The sequence below is a fragment of the Macaca nemestrina genome, chromosome 18, assembly GCF_043159975.1.
Source record: "Macaca nemestrina isolate mMacNem1 chromosome 18, mMacNem.hap1, whole genome shotgun sequence".
Lineage (NCBI taxonomy): Eukaryota > Metazoa > Chordata > Mammalia > Primates > Cercopithecidae > Macaca > Macaca nemestrina.
In genome coordinates, this window is record NC_092142.1 from 70668229 (window position 1) to 70692090 (window position 23862).

The 23862-nt window shown below is 36.8% G+C and overlaps 1 long non-coding RNA gene across 1 annotated transcript in view; it reads right to left on the reverse strand.

The window, feature by feature from the left end:
• The window catches only part of LOC105491334 (uncharacterized), a 371652-nt gene that overhangs the window by 109229 nt on the left and 238561 nt on the right, over positions 1-23862 (reverse strand). The window lies entirely within an intron of this gene.

Below are 23862 nucleotides of genomic sequence, written 5' to 3' on the forward strand. Positions count from 1 at the left end.
AATAACAATGTGTCATTATAATGCTGACAATTAAAAAATCATTTTTTTTTTATTTGTTGTATCACTTAAAGTTAGTTTTCAACAACCTCTCAATGTTAAGTGAGGACTCACTGTACATGCCTAACTTGATTGAGAGAAGAAAACTAATAAATGATGATGATAAGCACGAGCAGTTACAGAGCTTGTGTTATATGCCAGGCACTGTTGAAAGTGTAACTATTAACATATTTAATCCTGATAACAATCCTATGAGAATAGGTACTATTATTATTTCCATTTCACAAATGAGGAAACTGAGACACAGAGAGACTAATGTACTTAGTGTTATTCAGCTGCTAATTAGGAAATTGGGCCTCAAATCCAGTCCCAGAACCATGCTCTTACCAAAGCACTATTAAAATATATAATGAAAGCAATTGTTTGGGATACTAAGAATGATCTCACAGGTAAATATACATTGACACTATTATATAGCTAATATTCATTGAGTGCTTACTAAACTCTTCTAATAGACATTGTAATGTGCCACCCAACTCCCCCTTCAAGAATAAAGGATTTATTTCCACAGCTAAAAAGATTGGTAAAAGACAATACCCCTTAGTTGCTCTCAGCTCCTAGGAGGCTGAAAAAAACCTGCCTCAGTGTTGGCTGAGGTCTTTCTTGGAATGTACTGCAGCTCACCTACCACAGGTATTGACAGCACCCCCTAATAAATACACTTAATGTTAATCTCAGGTCTGCTTCTCTAGGAAAGCAACCTATGACAATACTCTACTTAATCTCATTTAACTCACATGATCCTATACATTAAGTGTTATTATCCTCATATATTCATTTTACGAATGAAGACACTCAAGCTTAACTTGCCCAAGGTCACAGAGCTAGTCAAGGATGGAGTCAGAACTTGAACTGAGACTGTCTAATTCGGAGGCTTCACTCTCAACATCTGTGTGATTGCAGAGGAAAAATACTTCAGTGAGACCTATCATTGGTTTAGCATGTATTTTTTGTTTAAAGCAGAGGTAAGAATAGTAGTTGAAATGACCTGAAACACAAACAAAGTCTCCTGAAACAATTTTTCCTTTAGGTCTTCTACAACTTATTTCTTGGGAAGAAAGAACTGAGGATAAAGTTGCCATATGATAGGGAAGAGGAAGATATTCAATTAAAAATATACCTTTATATATTAAATTACCTTGAATTCAAAGATAAAGCTTTCACACTCCAATATGAAATGTTTATAATTTAATACACCTGTATAGCATCTTTCCTCATATGAAGGAAGTTGAGAACATAAAATGCCAGCATGTGGCCCTAACTTTAATGAGAAGTTACAGTATGTTATCTGCCTATAATATCCTAAAAATATGGAGTACTCTTAAATGGTAAGATGGGATGAGATGGCTTGAGGTGGCATAGGGCCATAGCTTTTGCCTCAGTTATGATGGTATACAATCACAGATTTTATCCAATGTTGTAAATTTCCTGGTGCTTTTCTCCATCTTTATTGCTTTTTCCAGGATAGAATCACTCAAGACATATACAAATCTCTTCACTCATGTAGGCTTAAGTTGTGTGGAATCCACTTTTTAAAATTATACTTTTTTGTAATTGCCCATATTTCCAGCAGAGAAAAGGGAAAATTTGCAACTAAAAAAAAAATTCAAATATTAAATGTATCCTCTCAGTATTTGTATGTTCTGATTTCAATTAAAATACAGAGTAAATAAAAAATATACCCAGACATAAGAGGGCCTGAAAAATCCAGTTCAGAGAAAATGAGATGCAGTTAGCAAAGATTACATGCATCAGTGAACTGTACTAAATTGAACACTTTTAAATGCCACAGATTTTCACCGTGAAACTGGGGAGTTTGAAAGAAAAATCAATAATGTTGGAGAAGGGAAACCTTCTTCACACATCTCTAATTAGTCAAAGCAGAATCTGGTGGATTTCCATATTATGACTCAATCAAACTTGTGAAATTGGTTTTGATCCCAGACTCACTTGGTACATCTTCCAGAAGAAGCTCCACTCCAGATAATCAAAGGTTTTTTCAACCTTGAGTGAGCCTCAAGATCACTCTTTCAGTGTGCACCCATCCTATATTATGTTCAGTGTCTGTATAATGACAACAGCAATCTCCATGGGTTTACCCTGTAAGAGCTCCATTTCTAAGAACAGGCAAAGTATCTTCAAACTAGTTGGCTTCAATTTTAGCATGAGCCTTCAAAATCTATATTAGTAAGTGAAACCAGGCATAAAGAGGCACACTTCTTCAAATCTTTCTTTTTTTAATAAATCGAATAAATACTGGCCACATTGTTTGTATTAGGGCATGCACCCTTCTGTAAAGTCATTGCTCAAGTCTAATAATGGAGTAGGTAAAAGGTTTCTGTATTTTTCTGCATAATCAATACCAAAGCTGCTGATGCAAATTTATTTGAACTCCAGGGAACATATCCTTTGAAGTTCTGGGAAAATTTTAAATATAGTGTGCAAATCAATAAGTGAACAAAAACATCTCTGTCAATGTGTTCATTTTTATTCAGAGAGGAAATATATCTTTAAGTGTAATCTCTCTCTCACTCCCTCTATGAACCTTTTCCCCAAATCATTTCTTTTACAAAAGAAACTCATGACAATCAGCTGAACAAAAAACATCCTTTTTGGCATAATTATAAGTGGTATGGAGGTACCTCTCTGAACAGGATGATTCTTCAAGCCCTAAATAGTCTTCCTCTTTCTACCCTTTTATAACGTTCTATTTTTCTCTTTACCCATCATTTCACATCCAAGTTTTGGAGCCTGAGTTAACTAGGATGGTTTGAGGGCATTTCCACAAGGCCTAATTTGGTAGCATGTCTTGTTTTGAATGGGATGCATCTATGAAATTAAAAAAAAAATTTTTTTCATGACTGCCTATTTTCACAGTCCACTAAGCAAAAACACAAAGCGATTTTTTTTTTCTTACCCCTATCTTCCCTTTCTCCCTTCATTCCCTCTCTTCCCCTGTGGAGTTCAAATTTTAAAAAGGTGAAAATTGAAGCTGTTGTACACAAGGCGATTGCAACATGCATATTTGATTTTTATGATGGATCTAAATTGCTGAATAAGGCCATGGAACAAAGGGAGACTGCAGCTTCCTGCCCATCACATGCAGCCACTGAATGCAGAACAAAAGCTTCGGCCATTAGGGGCTCAGCAGGGAGACACATTATATAAATGACTTTGTCTTCTCTGCCCCCTCCCCCCCACTGGGTGCACTGGACAGGGATGGGTGTGTGTGTGTATGTATGTCTATGTGTTATGATTTGCTAGGGCAAGAGATAAGAAATCCTAGGAGTAGCAATGGGAATAGAAATGAACAGCACATTAAGATTCAAAAGGGCCACGTTTTCCTTACTACATCAGTATAGCTCTTAGTGCTGTGGTGAGAGCGCCACCTAAGACAACTACTCCCCTACCAAACTTGGTGTGTATTCAGAGTAACCTGTAGCTTTTCTTTATGCTGTTTTGTTTCTTTCAACAGGAATGATGAAGTAGAAGGAAAAAACATTTAGAAAAATACAGAGGCCTAGAATTCCAAGGTAATTGCTAGGTTGGCTTCAAGAACAAACAGACATACAGTTTACTGTGGCACCAGTTTCTTAGGAAAATACACTCAAATTCCTCCTTCCAGGCTCAAGGCTTTTCTATGGGCAGGACAAGAGATGATATCAATAAAAATGTCCTAAGCTATTACATAGTAGAGTCAGTCTATTTTTAGGAGGCCCCCTGTGGTGGTGACTTGAATAGGTACTACTGTTTTATCTAGCTTGAAAACCCAGCAATCCCGCACATACCTTCTCAACAATCTCTGCACAGTATTTCAGTTTCGTAGAGGAATTTTATTAATTTTATTAATTTTTTCTTTTTATTTTCCTCATCCCTGTGAATTACCTGAAGATGTGGAAGAATTTTAGTAAGCTTCACAAAGGTGAATCTTTTTACTACTGCTGGTATCAATGAAAGGGGTAAGGACAGGAGAGAGTCTCTGCAGATTCTAGGCTGAAGCACAAACTGTACATTATTAAAGATGACACAGTGAACTGGGTATGACAGGACTGACACCCAGGGTCAATGGACCCCTATTTCCACTCCAACTGTCACTAAACATTTCATGTGGGGAAACGTCTCTGTGGTAAGTTTCTACTTCCGAAATTGTACTAGGATTTTCCGATAATCCTCTAACTCTCTAATACAGTGAAGAAAGCAGTCCTACTGTGAGCCAAAATAACTGAGGGCCTTTCTATCGTGTGCGTGGAACCAGAACTGAGGGTTCTTGGAGAAAATCAGTCTCAAAGACAAAACCAGCATAAGGGTGTATCTTGAAGTCACCTAACAATAACTGAACTGAGTAAAGCTAGCTAAGGGAAATGCCATGAGACAAGTGCCATTTGTCACATACCATCATTACTCTGTCAAAATGGGCTATTCATTTAAAATAAGGTAGAATCTTACGACTTATATAAAAGCTGAGAGGTTATGAGGGACAAAGAGGGGGTTGTCACTGTAGAGTAATTCAGTTCTGAGCTACAGAGGTCACCAGGCTATCTTTTTATCAGTTCTTTTGGGTCTCACTTTAAGGGGGTATTGAAATATTTTTTAAAAAGATATTTAAATCTTTTTATTGGATGGGAGACGGTCTCTGCTTCATGGATTACAGATAATAGAGAGACTTACGCTTATCAATAGTTTTAAGTAACCAGGATGAATAGGTTAGGGAGAGTCCTTTAACTCTATATGGCCAGTGGTGAGGGGGTAACAGTCAATATGGATACATAAGCAGATGGATGAGTACAATAGAGATGAGATTGCTGAATACTTTATTCACTTACTCAGTTATTAAATATTCATTATTGGACTACTAGGATTTCATATACTGTGGATTCTATGTGGATAAGACAGGCACAGTCCCTGCCCTAAATAATATAATAATCTTATGGTTGAGCGTTGCACAGAAGATATAGAATAGTTATACAAATACATACATAGGTTAACAAATGACAAAAGATAAAAAAAGTGAAATGTTCTATGAGAATGTTAACTGGGAGGACCTGTCTCATCCTTTAACGAGCAGGCGATATTAAGTTCAGGCAGGAAAGAAAAAGTTAGATATGCTGTCACCACCTACATTTCACCTTTTGGAGTGCATCTTAAGATATCAATTAAAAATATGAGTCAAGGAAATTATGTATTTCTTTAGGTTCTTACATATCTTCACCTCTCCTTTACCCTATCAAAAAAGGAAACTTTATTATTTTGCTTAAAAGTAAAACAAAATACCAATTTAGCTACAGGCCTTAGGTAATTCAAATTTAATTCAGAGTAAAAGCCCAAGGTCACAAGGCTGTAACTGTTCTATCCAATATGGCAGCCACTAGCCACATGTGGCTGTTCATACATTTAAATAAAATGAAGTAAAATTTTAAAAATTCAGTTTCTCAGCTATACTATCTACCCTTCAAGTGTTCATTAGCATACTGTACTCTACAGCTAGAGGCTATTAAATTAAAATTAACTAACATTAAATATGCAGTTCCTCAATGGCACTAGCCATGTTTCGAGTACTCAATTTCAAGGGAGTAATGGCTATCATAGTGAACAGTGCAGATACAGCATTTCCATCATCACAGAAAGTGCTATTGGATAGTACTGCAAAACTACCTGGCACACTGTTCCTTCTCCAACTTCACTTTTTACTCTTTTCTCCTTGCTCATGCCCCTCCAGCCATGGTGAAATTCTTACTGCTGCTTGGGCATACTAGGTATGCTCCTACTTCAGGGCTTTTCCATGATTTGGCCCCTACTTTCCTCTCCAGTTCCTTGTCTCTACACTAGCCATGCTGGCTTCCTCTCTCTGTCATTCCCAGTCTTTCTTGTCCTAGGACTTTACACCTTTCCCTGGAAGGCTCCTCCCTCCCTGCTTTACTTTTCCTTCAAATATAACCTCACTTATCACTTCATTAGGAAAGCCTTTTCTGACTAGATCAAATTTTCCTGTTACAAACTCATGTTCCTTTCTCTCATAGCACTTATTACAGTGGCAGGTTTACATTTATTGTGTCATTTTTAAATTCATGACAGACTTTTCAAATCCACTGAGAGCTCCATGAGGGCAGGGACCATGTCTGTTTTTGATTACCACTGTATTCTCAAAAGGTAGCAGAATGAATGCAAAAAGTAGGAGTTTAACGAACATCTATGACTGAATTATGAATGAATGAATGCTGGGGAATGACAGCCAATGGTATAATAAGTTAAAAGATGTATGTTGTGTTGCATCTTCCATGCATATCAAGCACCCAAATTTCAAAGGTTATACACAGTGAACAAAAATGAATGACAGAGATTGTAAAAATGTGGGAGGTGTGAAGTACTTCTTTTAGGTTGATTAAAAAAGTACTGCTCCCCCAAAGAAAAACTATTATTTGAAAATGATAGGATTTATGAGTTATTTGTATTATTTTTGCTTAGCTAAATTATCTAATATTTTCCATAATCATATATTAATATTGTAAGAATGTCATTTTTTACTGCAACATAAAATCATTCTGGCTTCAGTGCAGCAGAAAACCAAAGTATCTCAGAGGGGCAGCAGTTAACCATAGGAGAGCTTTTTCCCACCCCCCCTTCTAGACAGATAAGAGTTGAATTCTTGGTTCATGGCTAGCTGAGCATAGATTTCAATAATCATTCTCATTCTTATATATTAATTTCAAAGTAAAATATTTTAATTTACAGATTGGTTTCTGATACTGGGTTTGCTCCCAAAATTACATGATCTTTCTTTTGAATGTAACGAGTCCACATATTCTACCAATTGTGATTAGTTCTGAGGAATTAAATATATTCACTTATTCAACAAACATTTTTGCATTTTTTTTTTTTTTTTTGAGACAGGGTCTCACTCTATCCCCCAGACTAGAGTGCAGTGGCGCGATCTTGGCTCACGGCAACTTCCGCAGCCTGGGTTCAAGCGGTTCTCCTGCCTCAGCCTCCCAAGTAGCAGGGATTACAGGCACGCGCCACTATCACCTGGCTAATTTTTGTATTTTTAGTGGAGACGGGGTTTCACCATGTTGGCCAGGCTGGTCTCGAACTTCTAACCTCAGATGATCCACTCACCTCAGCCTCCCAAAGTGTTGAGATTACAGGCATGAGCCACTGTGCCCTGCCTTTTTGTATGCCTTCTGTACATAAGGCATTGTGTTAGGGAAATGGTTGGCAAAACACGTATTAATACATCTCTTTCAGCCCTACTAACCTAGCTAATTCCTAGGTGAGCATGTAAGATAAAAATTCACTTACCAACTGTCACACATATTATTTCATCATACTCACAAGAAAATATTTTAATAAATAATTTTTTAATGAGTGCTATTTGTAGATGTGTGAAAAATACTTTATTGGTATTATTTTCATAAGGGGTCTCTGTCACCCAGGTTGGAATACAGTAGCACAATCATAGCTCACAGCAACCTAAACTCCTGGGCTCAAGTGATCCTCCTGCCTCAGCCTCCTGAGTAGCTGGCATTACAAGTATGAGCCACTATGCCAGCTGAAAAGTAATTTTTTTTTGGGGGGGGGGGGTGATACGGTTTGGTTCAGTCACCCAGAGTGGAGTGGAGTGGTACGGTCTCAGTTCACTGCAGCCTCAACCTCCCCGGGTTCTGATGATCCTCCCACCTCAGCCTCCTGAGTAGCTGAGACTATAGGCATGCACCACTATACCTGGTTAATTTTTTTATTTCTTGTTAAGTTGGGGTTTTGTCATGTTGCCCAGGTTTGGAAAAACACTTTTACAGAGATATTCTCTTAGCACTGTTTTTACCATTGAAAATTTAAGTGCTCAATAATAGTTACATAAATGATAATATAACCATATAATGGAATATTACACAACTATTAAAACATCATACAACTATTAAAATGTAGTGGCAGAAGTATATTTACTGCTATGGCAAGATATTGATATGCTGGTAAATGCAAAAGGTTTCAAAACTGTAACAACTTATTATACAAGAATTGTATAAGCAAAAAGGTTGAAATGACATCAAAATGTTATTTGCTATATCAATGGTTCTCACCTGTGCTTCATATTACAATCAATGGGGGCATTTAATAAATATACTAATACAGAAATACAATTAGAAATTCTGATTTAATTGACCAAATGAGGGGCCTGGGCATCAGTATTTTTAAAAAAACAACAAAACACTCTAGGTAATTCCAAAGTGCACCCAGACCTTCTTTTTAATACCTGAATTTGGTTAGTTATGCCTTTCTTATCCTTCCTCTAGAACCAACTTTTGACTTTGCTGATGTGCTATACTGAATGTTTGTTTATTATTTCATTAATTGCTATTTTTAAATTATTTTCTTTCAGTTCTTTTTGGTTTTCATTTGTTCTTTTTTCTACTTTCTTCAGCTGCATGCTTAGATCACTGAGATTTTTGCTCTTCGTCTTTTCTAATATATGCATCTAAAGCATCTAATATATGCATCTAATATATGCATCTAAGCATCCCTTAGCTATGTCCCCCACAAATTTTGATATAAAGTATTTTGATTATAATTTATTTTAAAATATTTCCTATTTTTCTATTGTGATTATTCCTGAGGCATGGGATATTTAATAGCGTATTTTGAAATTTCCAAATATACAGAGGTTTTCTAATTATCTCTATGTTGTTCTTTTCTAGTTTAATTCCATAGTGATCTGAGACTATACTCCATCTGAATTTAATTTTCTCTGAAATTTGTTGGTACTCTATGGCTAAAATATAGTTGTTATAGACTGAATATGTGTGCGCCCCTACCCCCCACATATTCATATGGTGAACTCCCAATCACCAATGTGATGGTATTAAAAGGTGGAACCTTTGGGAGGTATTTAAAATCATAAGGGAGGAGCCCTCATGGATGAGATTACTGCCCTTTTTGAAGAGATCCCAGAGAGTTCTCTACCTCTCCTCCTGCCATCTTAGGATATAATAAGACAGCAATCTACAGGCAAAAACAAGGCCTTCACCTGAACCCAAACATGGTGGCACCCTGACCTTGGACTTCCAAACTCTGAAACATGAGAAACACATTTCTGTTCTTTATAAGCAACCCAGTCTATGATACTTTCTCATAACAGCCTGAACTGCCTGAGACAATGGTCCAATTTTTAAGTGTTGCGTGCACTTAAAAATAATGGGTATTATGTAGTTGTAATATGTATTCTGAAGTTTTTGCATACAAAATAAATGTCACATTTGTTAATTGTGTTGTTCAAATTTTCCCTCTATAAATTTATCTGTCCTAACAGTTATTGGGAATGGTGTGTTAAAATCTCCTACTGTAAATATGAATTTGCATTTCTCCTTCTTGTCTTGTAAGTTTACATTTTGAGGCTATGTTATGAGGTGCATACATTTTCAGAATTATTTTAGTTTCCAGGTGAATTAAATATTTTCTCAAGAAGTATCACTATTTTTCTCTGATATGTTTTTAAATGACATCCTTATATGATATTAATATAGTTTTCCCATATATGTTTGCTTAAGATTTGAATGACTGGTACATTGTATTATTGGTTCCAGTTCTTCATCCCTTCCTGTATCCATATCCTTTGCCACATGACTGCTGTTCCTTAAACTAGAGGCAGGGTACCTCCCTGCCCTTTGACTTTGGGTTCAGTCATATTACTCATTCTGCCTTAAGATGTTAGTAACTGTGCTGCAATCAGAGCCTTGATTTGCACTTATTCAACTGAACTTGCCCATGCTTCCATTATCACCATGAGATTATGTCCTGACTTGACAGTCTAAGGCAGAACAGCAGACCTGGACCCAAACTCCGGTTTGAAGCCAAGCTAAACTTAAATCTGTTCATCCCAGGATGCATGAGAAAAAATAAATTATTTTTGTCACTAAATTAGAAGCATTACTATAGCAAAAGCTAATAGATAGAGAAGATGGTAACCTAGACATAGGATGCTCCCGTAGCAAAAAACCTAAAATAATGTGATAGATTTGGAATCAGAAAGCAAGAAGTATGAAACTAAAACAGCAAGCTGGAAAATGGCAAGGAAAATGGTTACAGGAGAAATGATGACTCATAGTGGCAAAACATTTGGTAAAAATATTGCATGGGATAATCTGAGAGAAAAATTATAATAAACTTGTGGAGTTCAGGTAGTAGACTATGAGGGAAAATGAACATATGAGCTGTCTGTTTTGTGCCGTATTTGGTAAGTTACTACAAGAAAGAAATGACATTTAAAAAAAAGTGGTCCATTTCCAAGTAGAATTAAAGGGACGATGAATTGTCCAGACATTTTAGAATTATAAAGTAAAACTGTTTGCTCCCAAGTAAAAGCTATGGTCATTAAGAAACAGCTTCAGAAAGAAGACCAAACCTAGGGAACTGGGTAAAGACCACATCAAGGATATGGCTGTCAGACCCTGTGCTAAGACCTCTGAAAGATGGTGGTGCCTCACAGGTCATCTCTACTTGAGAAAAAAGGGTGACTTCTAGAAATATAAAAAGCATAGTCCCACAGATATGTGATGTACCGCCAGGTACCTGTAATATAAGTCTAAAGAGAACAGCATGTCTAAAAAAGAATTGTGGGTGTGGGTTTTGGCATATAGAGTGAATTGGAATCAAACATGAAAACCTAGACAGTTTCTGAGAGAGACAAATTAGTAGAAGCACGGCCGGCCTGGCCTAAAAGAAATGGTGATTATTTGAGGTGTAACATACTTGTGGGGCAAAGGATTCTGGGAAATTACTGGAGTAAGAAACACCAAGAATCCGTCTTACAACCTGGACAAAAATTTCACTGGTAGAATCTAAGATAACTATTTTGAAACTCTGGGAACTACTTTGAAGGCTTGCAACTTCTAGAGGAAGTCTTGGACAGTAAACAGTGATTGTTTTCAGGTAGCTCTTAGCAAGGTGGCAGCTACGCATTCCGCATCCCCCAGCCCCATGGCAAGCAGCCATGCAAATGTGTTCCTGGAGCAGCTTGCACACAATTGCCAGGTTGGGCAATAAGTGCCCCGTGCTCCAAATATTGAGGAGCCATGCTGGTAATCACTGATTGCTGATGATAGAGGGACAGACACAGAGACAGGCAGCCATTGCTTCAAGCCCTTCCCACTCCAGCTAAATCAATTTCCAGGGGATTTAAAGGACTAGCATATTTTGTGCCCCTAAAGTTTTATCTTTTTCTCTTTTTGGGAGTTTAGTATTTAAGAACTAGGGGATTCAAATGCAGCCACATATACAGAGGATTTAGAAAGTCATGGCATAGGCCCAGGGAAAGGCACAGGCCCAGGCAAAGGCATCGGCTCAGAAAAAAACTGAGTTTTTAAAATCTTAAGTTGAACCCTCTGGCTGATTCCCAGCACAGAGACAGCCTAAAATAATTTTTTTTTTTTTTTTTTTGAGATGGAGTCTTGCTCTGTCACCCAGGCTGGAGTGCAGTGGCACGATCTCAGCTCACTGCAAGCTCCGCCTTCCGGGTTCATGCCATTTTCCTGCCTCAGCCTCCCGAGTAGCTGGGACTACAGGCGCCCGCCGACACGCCCGGCTAATTTTTTTTTGGTATTTTTTTTTTTAGTAGAGACGGGGTTTCACCGTGTTAGCCAGGATGGTCTCGATCTCCTGACCTCGTGATCCGCCTGCCTCGGCCTCCCAAAGTGCTGGGATTACAGGCTTGAGCCACCACGCCCGGCCCCTAAAATAAAAATTTTTAAAGCAAACCCTGGGGAAGAGAAGGATATGACTTCCAGAGTAAAAGTTCAATTTCTGTACAGTGATTTATCAACAAAAAATTCACAAAGCATACAAAGTCATAGGAAAGTATGGCCTATTCGAAAAAAAATATTAAATAAACAGAAAATGTACTTGACAAAGACAAGATGGCAGATTTACCAGACAAAACCTTCCAACAACTATCTTACAGATGCTCAAAGTCTTAAAGATAAATTTAGAAAAAGTCAAGAAAACATGGTATGAACGAAGTAGAAACACCAACACAGACAGAAAACATAAGAAACTAAAAAATTCTTGACCTGAAAAGTACAATAATTGAAATAAAAAAGTTTACTAGAAATATTCAAAAGCAGGTTTGAGCAGATGATAGAAAGAATCCGAAAACATGAAGACAATTGAAATTATCAAGTCTGAGGAAGGAAAGAAGAAAAGAAAAGTGAACACAGCCTAAGGCAATCAAGCTGACCAACACAGTGAAATCCTGTCTCTAATTAAAGTGAGAGCCCCAAAAGAAGAGAAATTATTTGAAACAGGAGGCAGAGAGATTATTTGAAGATAACGTTAACAACTCCTCAAATTTGATGAAATGCATGATTATAAGTATCCACCAAACTCAACTAACTCCAACTAGGATAAAATCAAAGAGGTCCCACCAAAACACACTAAAATCAAACCATCAAAAGCCAAAGCCAAAGTGTCTTCAAAGCAGAAAGAGAAGGAACTCATCACATATAAGATTTCTTCAACAAAAGTATCAGCATATTTCTCATCAGAAACTTCGAAGTCCAGAATGCAGTAGGCCATTTTACGCAAAGTGCTAAAACAAAACAAAACAAAACTGTTAATCAAAAACTTTTATCCAGAGAACTGTCTTTCAAAAGTGAGGGAGAAATTAAGACATACACAGATAAACAAAAGCTGAGGGAGTTTGTTACCAACAGACCTGCCCTTAAAGAAATGGTAAAGGGAGTGCTGCAAGTTGAAACAAAAGACACTAGAAAGTAACACAAAGCCATATGAAGAAATAAAGATATCCACAAAAGTAAATACATAGGCAATTATAAAAACTAGCATTATTTTGACTTTAGTTTATAACTCTACTTTCTGTTTGTACATGACTCAAGAGTCTAATGCATAAAAATTATTAGTCTATCTTTCTGGACATACAAAAATTATTAGTCTATGTATAAAGATGTAATTTTGTGATATCAATAACTGAAATGATAAGGAGCTATATACAAGCAGTGATTTTGTATGGTATTGTGTATTTGCATGCTATTGAAGTTAAGTTTGTGTAAGTTTAAATTTGAATGTTGTAACTTTAGGATGTTAAATGTAATTCCTACGGTAGCCACAAAGAACACAGCTATGGAATAAACACAAAAGGAAATGAGAAGGGAATTAAAACACCATACTATAAAAAATTAATTAAACACTGAAGATGACAGCAATGTAGAAAATGAGGGGTAAAAAAATGCTCTAAAGCATATAGAAAGCAAACAGCAAAAGAAGTGTCTCCTTAGCAGTAATTACTTTTAATGTAATTGAATTCAATTTTTCAGTCAAAACACAGAGATAAGCAGAATGGATTTTAAAACATGATTCAAATATGTGCTGTCTATAAGAGACTCATTTTAGATCCAAAGACATAAATAGGTTAAAAGTGAAAGGATGGGCCGGGCGCGGTGGCTCAAGCCTGTAATCCCACACTTTGGGAGGCCGAGACGGGCGGATCACGAGGTCAGGAGATCGAGACCATCCTGGCTAACACGGTGAAACCCCGCCTCTACTAAAAAATACAAAAAACTAGCCGGGCGAGGTGGCGGGCGCCTGTAGTCCCAGCTACTCGGGAGGCTGAGGCAGGAGAATGGCGTAAACCCGGGAGGCGGAGCTTGTAGTGAGCTGAGATCCGGCCACTGCACTCCAGCCTGGGTAACAGAGCGAGACTCCGTCTCAAAAAAAAAAAAAAAAAAGACAGTGAAAGGATGGAAAAAGATATTTCATACAAATAATAACAAAAAGGGAACAGGGTGGTTATACTAATATCCGACAAAATACTTTACATCAAAAGATATTACAAAAGGGTGAGTATGGTGGCTCATGACTATAATCCCAGCACTTTGGAAGGCCAAGGCAGCCGTATCACTTGTGTTCAGGAGTTCGAAACCAGCCTGGGCAACACAGTGAAACCCTGTCTCTAATTAAAAAAAAAAAAAAAAAATTACAGGAGATTAAAAATGGCATTATATATATTAATAAAAGACTCAATACAGCAAGAAGATATAATAATTATAAACATTATACCTTATAACTGACCATCAGAATATATGAAGCAAAAATGGACAGAACTGAAAGGACAATTCTACAATAATATTTGAAGACTTAATACCCTACCCTTAACTAACTGGGATTTATTTCTGGAATGCAAGGATGGTTCAACATATGAAAATCAGTTTTCTTCAGTTGGCTTTTCCATTTTATATTTTACATGTATAGATACATGTAAACATATGTCAACATGTAACAGATATTATATATGTACAGATACATGTAAACAGATACCAAGTTAACAGAATGGAGGAAAGAGAAAAAAAATAGATGATCATCTCAACCTATGCAGAAAAGCATTTGACAAAATTCAACATCCTTTCATAACAAAAACAACACAATAGAGATAGAAAAAAACTACTTTAACATAACAAAAGCCATATATGAACAACCCACATCTAATATCATACTCAATGATGAAAAACAGAGAGCTTTTTTTTATAAGACCAGGAACAAGGCAAGGATGTCCACTTTGCCACTATACCCAACACAGTAGTGGAAGTTCTAGCAAGGGCAATTAGTCAAGAAAATGAAAAAAAAAAAAAAAAGAGACATACATATTCCAAATAAAGAGGCAAAATTATCTCTGCTTGCAGATGTTGTAATTGTTTACACAGAAAATTCTTAAATATGCCACACACAAAAATTGTCAGAATAAACGAACTCTGCAGAGTAGTAGGATGCAAAATGAATACTCAAGCAGCAGATGCATTTCCAAACACTAATAATGAACAGTCCTAAAAGGAAATTAAGAAAACAATGCCATTCACAATAGCATCCCAAAGAACAAAATATTTAGGAACAAACTTAACCAAGGATGTGAAAGGCTTATAAAACAACAAAACATTGCTGAAAGATATCACAGGTTAATGGGTTTGAAAACTTGATATTGTTAAGATGTCACTACTACCCAAAGTGATGTACAGATTCAATGAATATCAAAATCTCAGTAACATTCTGCAAAAACAGAAAAATCCATCCTCAAAACCATATTGAATCTGCAAGATTCTGAATAGCCAAAACAATCTTGAAAAAGAAGAACAAAGTTGGAGTATTCATACTTCCTGATTCCAAAACTTACTACAAAGCCACAGCAGTCAAAACAGCATGGTACAAGCATAAAGATGACATATAGACCAACATAACAGAACAGACAGTGCAGAAATAAACCCTAACATACATAATCAAATTATTCAATGATGCCAAGATCACTGGGGAAAGACCAATGAGGAAAAAACTGTCTTTTCAAAAAATGGTGCTGGGACTTTGGGAGGTCGAGGCAGGTAGACACAAGGAAAGGAGTTCAAGACCAGCCTGACCAATATGGTGAAACCCCATCTCTACTAAAAATACAAAAAAATTAGCTGGGCATGGTGGAATGTGCCTGTAATCCCAGCTATTCAGGAGGCTGAGGCAGGAGAATCACTTGAACTCGGGAGGCGGAGGTTGCAGTAAGCCAAGATTGCGCCACTGTAGTCCAGCCTGGACGACAGAGTGAGACTCCATTTCAAAAAAAAAAAAAGCCGGGGGCGGGGTGGTGCTGGGAAAACAGGATCTCCATATGCAAAAGGGTGAACTTGGACCGTTACATAACACAATATGCAAAAATTAGCTAAAAATTAATAAAAAGCCTATACATAAGAGCCAAAACTATAAAACTCTTAGGAGAGAACATAGGGCAAAAGCTTTACTACACTGGATTTGGCAATGATTTCTCAAAAGTGACATGAAAAACAGTAAAATAAAAAATAAATTAGACCTCATCAAAATTAAAAACTTTGGGTATCAAAGGACACTATCCACAGTGTAAAAAGTCAATCCATAGAATGGGAGAAAATATTTGTAAATCACAGGTCTCATAAGAAATATCTGGAATAGAGAACTCCTATATTAAGCACAATCATTTTGAAATATATATCTGCAAACTCCATTATCTGAATCATCTGTGTGACTGTTTATAATGAGTGCTGCTTCTCTTGGTTTTCTATTATCCAGGACTTTTTGGTGTTTTTTTATTTTTGATAGAATACCAATACTGCTTATAAAAACATTGCAGTGAGACAATTGATGGCCTAGGAATTTTATCTTCCTCTAAAAATGCTTTAAATTTGTTTCTGTGACCAGAAAGGGCACTAGCAATTATAAATCAACTAAATCAGATTAGGATTTCAAATAATTTGAAGTTGGTTTTCACTTGCCTGGGTGAACTGGTCTATTATAGGTTTAACCTTCCTCTTAGATTTAATTAGACATTACTCCCCTCTCTGTGGACCTTGAACTCCAATTTCCCCCCAGGCTTCACGATTCTTGGTATCTCTATTCAGCTTTGTAGTCTTTTAGCCATCATTATTGGAAATGGCAGATATTTCTATCTATAGGAAGTGGCATACACCTATAGAGGGAATACACTTTTTTTTTTTTTTTTTTTGAGAGTCTCCCTTCACCACCCAGCCTCCCTTCATCACCCAGCCTGGAGTGCAGTGGTGTGATCTTGGCTCACTGCAACCTCTGCCTCCCGGGTTCAAGCAATTCTCCTGCCTCAGCCATTCAAATAGCTGGGACTACAGGCACCTGCCTGGCTACTTTATGAATTTTTAGTAGAGATGGGGTTTCACCATGTTGACCAGGCTGGTCTCGAATTCCTGACCTCAGGTGATCCGCCTACCTTGGTCTCCCAAAGTGCTAGGATTACAGGCATGAGCCACCATGCCCAGCCTACGGGCAATGCACTTCTAAGTGCCAGACATCACTCTTGGATGTTCTCTGAGTTGGGCTCATAATGTTTCAGTATTTTGTTAGTATGACGAAGTCTCAGGTTTTTGTTTCCATTTCATCCAGTTTTTTTTTTTTTTTTTTTTTGAAACAGGGTCTCACTCTGTCCTGTGTCACGCAGGCTGGAGTGCAGCGGCCCGATCATGGTTCACTGCAGCCTCAACTTCCCAGGCTTGAGTGATCCTCCCACCTCAGCCTCCTAAGCAGCTAAGACCACAGGCATGCACCACTACAGCCTGCTAATTTTTTGTACTTTTGGTAGAGATGGTGTTTTGCCATGTTACCCACGCTGGCAATCTTTCTAACTCTTGTCAGCATTAGGAATGGTCCAAATTACTTAGTCTACCATTATTACTAGAAACCAAACTGCATGCCTTAATTTTTAAAAGCATATTTAACTGTGAAAGTAAATTTTCATAAAATGGTCTTCATATCATTTACATAAGAATCATCTATGATGCTGGTTTAAAATTCAAATTCCTATATTCTCTCTCCAATTTAGCTGAGTCAGAATTGTATTTTAAAACAGAATCCCAGTTCACTGAGTAACTATAGATATATAAAAATAAATTATTGGAACAATATCTTATTTATATAATAGTACTCGACCATCAGTCATAAATTACTACTTTCCAGATGAGTTAATGGAAATATGTCTTCTAATAGAGTTCTTAGTGTAAGTTGCATCTTTAATATGAAATTAGATGAAAAGAAAGGCAAAAGTGAAGAAAATTGCTATAGTTTCCAAGCAATCATTCTTAAATGGATAAGCAAATACACTGTTAAATTTTCCACATAGAATTATCTTCCTGATTTTTTATTTAAATATAAACTATTAGTTTAAAACATGGTGACTGGGCACAGTGGCTCATGCCTGTAATCCAATCACTTTGGGAGGTGGAGGCGGGCGGATCAGCTGAGGTCCACAGTTGTAGACCAGCCTGACCAACATGGAGAAACCCTGTATCTACTAAAAATACAAAATTAGCCAGGCATGGTGGCGCATGTAATCCCAGCTACTCGAGAGGCTGAGGCAGGAGAATCGCTTGAACCCAGAAGGCAGAGTTAGCGGTGAGCCAAGATCGTGCCATTGCACTCCAGCCTGGTCAACAAGAGCAAAACTCCATCTCACAAAAACAAAAAACAAAACACACACACAAAAAACATGGCTGTAAGATCTGTATCTACACATGTAAATTATGCAATGAAAAGAGCCAAATGAGAAAATTTCTTCCCATTAATAAGATCAAGATGTGTTATAATGGGAAACTATCCAATAACAGAAACCATTTTATCTTTTCTGTCCTGATTTAAAATTCTTATTTAGCAAACTGTCAGATAAAAGAATTTTAAGATCAAGATAAATGACAAGGGTGAACACTACAGAATATATTTAAAACTTAGCCTAATGACTCTTGATTAAAACTTCCTAGTGGTGAACTTAAAATTTCATGTTTAGGAAGAAATGAGAAATAAATTTGTTCTCTTATATACATAACTCCCAGTGGCATGTTAGATAGCTTCTATATCTTCTTGAAATTTTTAAGTATTCACTGCCAGTCTTAGTTTTTACTTAGACAAGCCATGCATATTAACTTCCATTAAACTTGAATGAGAGATTAGTTCCCTTTAACCCATTAACGTCTGTAAATACAGTCTTGTTAATTTATTCCAATTTTCTTTTAATATAATGTTCAAAATGCAACACAATTTTCTTGTGTAGTCTTGCTGGAACAAATAGAAATATAAAATTATATTCTTTCAGTTAGAGTAGTCTCCCCTCATCCACAGCAGATACTTTCCAAGACCCTCAGTGGATGCCTAAAACTGCAGAAAGTACCCAACCCTACATATACACTACGCTTTTTTCCCCTACACATATACATAATTATGATAAAGTTTGGTTTGTAAATTAGGCACAGTAAGAGATGAACAATAACTAATGATAAAATAGAACAATCGTAACAATATACAGTAAAAGTCGTGTGACTATGGTCTTTCTCTCTCAAAACGTCTTATTATAAGGTACTCATTTATTTTCAGATTGCAGTTAACCACTGTTAACTATAACCACAGAAAGCAAAACTGCGAATAAAGGGAGACTACTGTATATGCTTCTTTCATTTTATTGCTTTTCCAGGTAGGAACATTTTAATCAATTTTTTATTTCCCTATTGCTTGTTTCTACCTACTGCTTAGTCATCTTCATAAATTTTCTGTGCAGTCCTTGATCTTTTAACTCAATCTAATCATAGTGCTTCCCAGCATGCTATTCATCCGTTCAGGATCTTCATCTTTGGTAAAAAGGTAATGTTCAATTTTGAATTGAAGGGATTTTGAATTGTTTGATTTTATCTGTCTCTTACAACCAATGTATTTTTCCCCTGCACTATAACTGACCCTCATTGTAAGGCTTTTTATAAAACATTTTACAAAAACTAAATCCAAACTGCATGTTCATAAGGGAAAACAGAAAACCAACAAGACAAATCAGCTCTACTAGTCTTTATAAAAATAACTTAAAGTCTGGAGAATGCTAAACATATAAGCATAGTCCATAATTGATAATCTCTCTTAGTTGTTAGGTGAGAAGGCATAATGCCAAGGCGAAGGTTAGGATTCAATTAATGGAATCATTAATATTATTCATTAAGTAAAAAATAATATTTGCCCAAACTTCATGCATTAGGAGCAGTTAGTTTTCATGTATTTGGTTCATACTTGTTATGGAAATATGAAAAGAAAAATCACAAGAATAATGTTAGAATCAACGAAAGTAAAATTTTAGAAAAAAACTTGCCACATTAGAAATCCATTGCTATAGCCATAAAACTTCTTATTTCTCACATTTTCCTTCTTAGACTCAAAAAAGAGCCTAAGATTTAAATTAGGGGCTTAGAAGGTTTTCTCTTTCTCCTCTGTAAAAGTGAGAAGATAAAGAAGGGTGAAAGGAGCAGGACTGCTTAGACTCCCATTCCTCTATGATGCCACCTTCAACATAAAAAATCCGAAATGGTGGCACACCAAATGATGCCTCAATAAAAAAGAAGTCTACAAAAATGCTGTAGGCAATTAAATTATACTTTTTCTTTGCTGCTTAATCTTTATTTGTTCAAGGATTTGCAGTGGGAAAGGAAGCTGCGCCCGAGACACAATTCCCAGAATGCACTAGGATTTGTGTTGTATTTGAGGGCTCTGCTTATTAAGGAAACCTACAAATTTCTTTTTTGTGTCTTAAGAGGGCAGAATCTAGTAATAACTCAAATGCCCAGAACTCTCCTCAGACATCATTTTTCTAACAGTCCAAGAGGAGCTGATTCAAGGTCAGAAGTCATAGTCTGCACTCCATTTGCCAGCTGGCAGTAAGCTCCAAGGACGGAGGGTGCAAGAAGTGTGACGATTCCTCAGGATGCTCATTCACAGATCATTGAGAGTATCCCCATGGATACCTCAGAAATACTCATTTTATCTCAGTTTGGTGGGTTAGAGAAAAGGGGGTCAATTTTCTGGGATAGCCTTGCAGAGCTTCGGATGCTATGATCCCATCTCACTGAGGCTGACTTTATTTTACACTAACACAATAAAGCTTAAGAGAGGACAAAAAGTTTCTATTAAAGATAAATATTATCTGCTCTGTGACTCTGAACCGAGCAATACTGACTAAAACGCAAACATCTGGAACTTCAGTTGAGGGAGAAACCATGACTAGCATGAACACTCTATCTGGAGTGATAGGAAAACTTCCACAAAGAAATCATGATATTAAAATGTTGATCTACAATTATTTTGGGTGAGTTCTTGCTTATCTCAAACTTCTACCTCAGATTTTTTGTGCCAGTCTCACACCTCATCCAGATTTAGACTGTTTTTCCTTTCTTAAATGGCTAAACTGAGATGCTGTGTGTAAGAAATAGAAAGTGACAAGATATGACCAAAGCATTGGAAATCAATCCAAACGAAATGTGCTTCTTAACTATAAGTGAACAGTTGAAAACAATCCTCTTTTATAGCCATGGAGATAAATACTCTGTTTTTATTAGGGAAAAATTGCTTTGGACTGAATAAAGTCATTTGATTAACAAGTCAAAGCAGATGGTTTATTGATATTTCAAAAAGGAGTTTACAAGGTCTAGTGAAAAGAGAGACCCAGGTCTGAATTAACAAATTACCCCGGTATATGGGACACTGACAGTTCACTGTTAATAGATTTATGGACTACTGCTGGGTGTTTCATCCCCATTTAGAGTATTATGATAAAATACTGGGGCATGAGTAACCTATAGCCTTACTGCAATATACTATGTTGACCTTTGACCTTTAGGACCTCACAGCAAAACTATGTATTAGATTTTTAATTTGTCTTAATCTCACAGGATCAACATCAGTATTTTGTGGTTTATTCTGAAGAGGCTATGCAGTGTAACTAACACATGGCATGCTGGCTTGGGATTTGCTAGAACTCAGTAAGCTCTCAGAGGTTATAGGAGTCACATGTTAAGATCCAGAAATCACTGGCAAAATATGCTATGTGGCTTGAGTAATGGAGGTGCATATAAAGAATCTCACTGTTCAACATAGGAGGAGATACTTCTTACCTCTTGGAAAATTTCAGAATCTTTTTATTTGAAAATGGATCTTTTAATTTTAATGAATTTAATTTTTTATTTCTAGCACTTCCTTTTATTCCTTCCAAAATCTGCCTGGCTATTTGATACTGCCTGTTCTTTTCTCATATTTTCCATTCCTTCTTTTTTTGTGACACAGGGTCTCACTTTGTCAACTCTGCTGCCCAGCCTGGAGTGCAGTGGTGCAATCACAGCTCACTGCAGCCTCAGCCTTCAGGGCTCAGGTGATCCTCCCACCACAGCCTCCAAGGTACCTGGGATTACAGGTACACACCACCACACCCAGCTAATTTTTTGGGTTTTTTGATTTGTTTTGTTTTGGTTTTTGGTAGAAACAAAGTTTCACGATGTTGCCCAGGCTGGTCTCGAACTCCTGGGATCAAGTGATCCACCCAGCTTGGCCTCTCAAAGTGCTGGGGTTGCTAGTCAGTCACTGAGGAACTTTAATTCCATTCTGCCATTTTAGAAATGTATTGTTTTCTGCTCAGATCCAAAACGAAGGAGATGAAGAATAAAAGAAAGGTACTTTATAAAACATGTCTGAGATACTTTCCTTTTGAAGGTAGAGGAAGCAATAGAATAAACTGGAGTAGTTGTTATTTTTCAAAAATTATACTTATAAATTCAGTATTAACTCTGGTGCAAGAAAAAAAAATCACCCATACATTTTGAAAAATCATCTAAAATAAAATGAATTAGATGACATTTTCTTTCAGAAAATAAAAGGGAAAAAGGCTGAGCTATTCTGAATTAGTGGAAGAAAAAAATATGTAATCAGGGAGTATATGTAAATTTGCAACAAAGTTTAACTCTGCAGCAGTCTAGACGCAATACCTGCATCTGAAGATGAAATTGTGATGAATGGGACACAAATGCATCTTTTATTTCCTCTCCCACTTTTTTGTAGTCACTGGTAGACAGATGGATACAGGAATTCTTATCATTTGTTCTGCAGTCTCTCCCTGCCCATCCGAAGCCCCAACTCTATTAGGATCTGCAGAAATAATTTAAAAGTCTTAAAGATAATTGTTTTCTCTCAGCTTTTTTTCTCCACACCCTCTACATTTTCCACAAGCACTAGGTACCCTCCAAGTGAACTAACCCTGCTGTAAAATACAGTAATTCTTATCTTTATTCTTCTAGTCTATCAGTTGTCTTCAGTTGTATGTATAAGGCTTTAGATTAACTCTGATGAAAATCATTATTCTTGATGTGTCTTCTCTTTAGATTTAACTTTGTATCATTTATTCTTTTAAATGCTATTTGTGTTCCTCCCTCTATTTCTCTGTCCTCGTTTTCTCTTTGTCCATGAGAGGGGTGTTATATAAAATAGAATTATAAAATCCCAGTTTCCATTCTATCTCAAATTTTATTCCAGAATCCCTGCTTTTTAGAAAACTAAAACCCCAAGTATTAATGTGGCTTTAAATATCTTGAGTTACTCTTTTAGTAAGTGGAAACTTTAATTTTATATTTGAAAGTTATAAACCTGTAAGTGAACCTGTAGAATAATAAATAAGACTTGTTAACCAGTCTGGGCAACACAATGAGACCCCATGTCTTAAAAAAAAAAAAAAAAGCCAAAAGTACAAAAATTAGCTGGGTGTGGTAGCTTGTACCTGTAGTCCCAGCTACTCAGTGGCTGAGGCAGGAGGATCCATTGAGCCCAGGAGTTTGAGGCTGCAGTGAGCCATAATTGCACCACTGCATTCCAGCCTGGGCAACAAAGCGAGACCGTGTCTCCAAAACAAAACGAAACAAAACAGACCTGTTAAATGATACAGCTCAAATTTAGAGTAAGTTGTAAAGAGAATGTTTGAACAGCTAAGAAGCTGGGCATATTGGCAGATGACTCTGGAGCAGAATCTACTCTTCAAGGACAGAATACTGATAATGTGATAACGAGTCTACAGTTAGCCTTAAACCACAGAAATACAAACCTAAGCATTTTTTTGTTTCCATAAAACCACCTCTAATGAGATTATGGACATGTTTCAGAAGATAGTGAGGCATTTTGAATTGTGTGTATCTTTCACATCTGAACTAATTGTCATGGCTCGTGTTCCTCCATTCCTTTCTCCTTTGAAGCAATCTTTAGGAGTTGAGTAGTACTTATAAAGAAATATATGGTAGACTCCCAAGCCAAAGCCACATAGTTTTAAGAGCACGAGATGTGATAAAAGGCAATGGTAGGTATAAGTGCCAGCCTAAGTGAGCACTGAATAACTCTGCTTCGTTAACCAAGTCTTTCAAGTAGCTCCAGCATGAACCCATAATGATATCCCAATTTCTACCACTCCACTCCAAAATTAGCATAAATTTC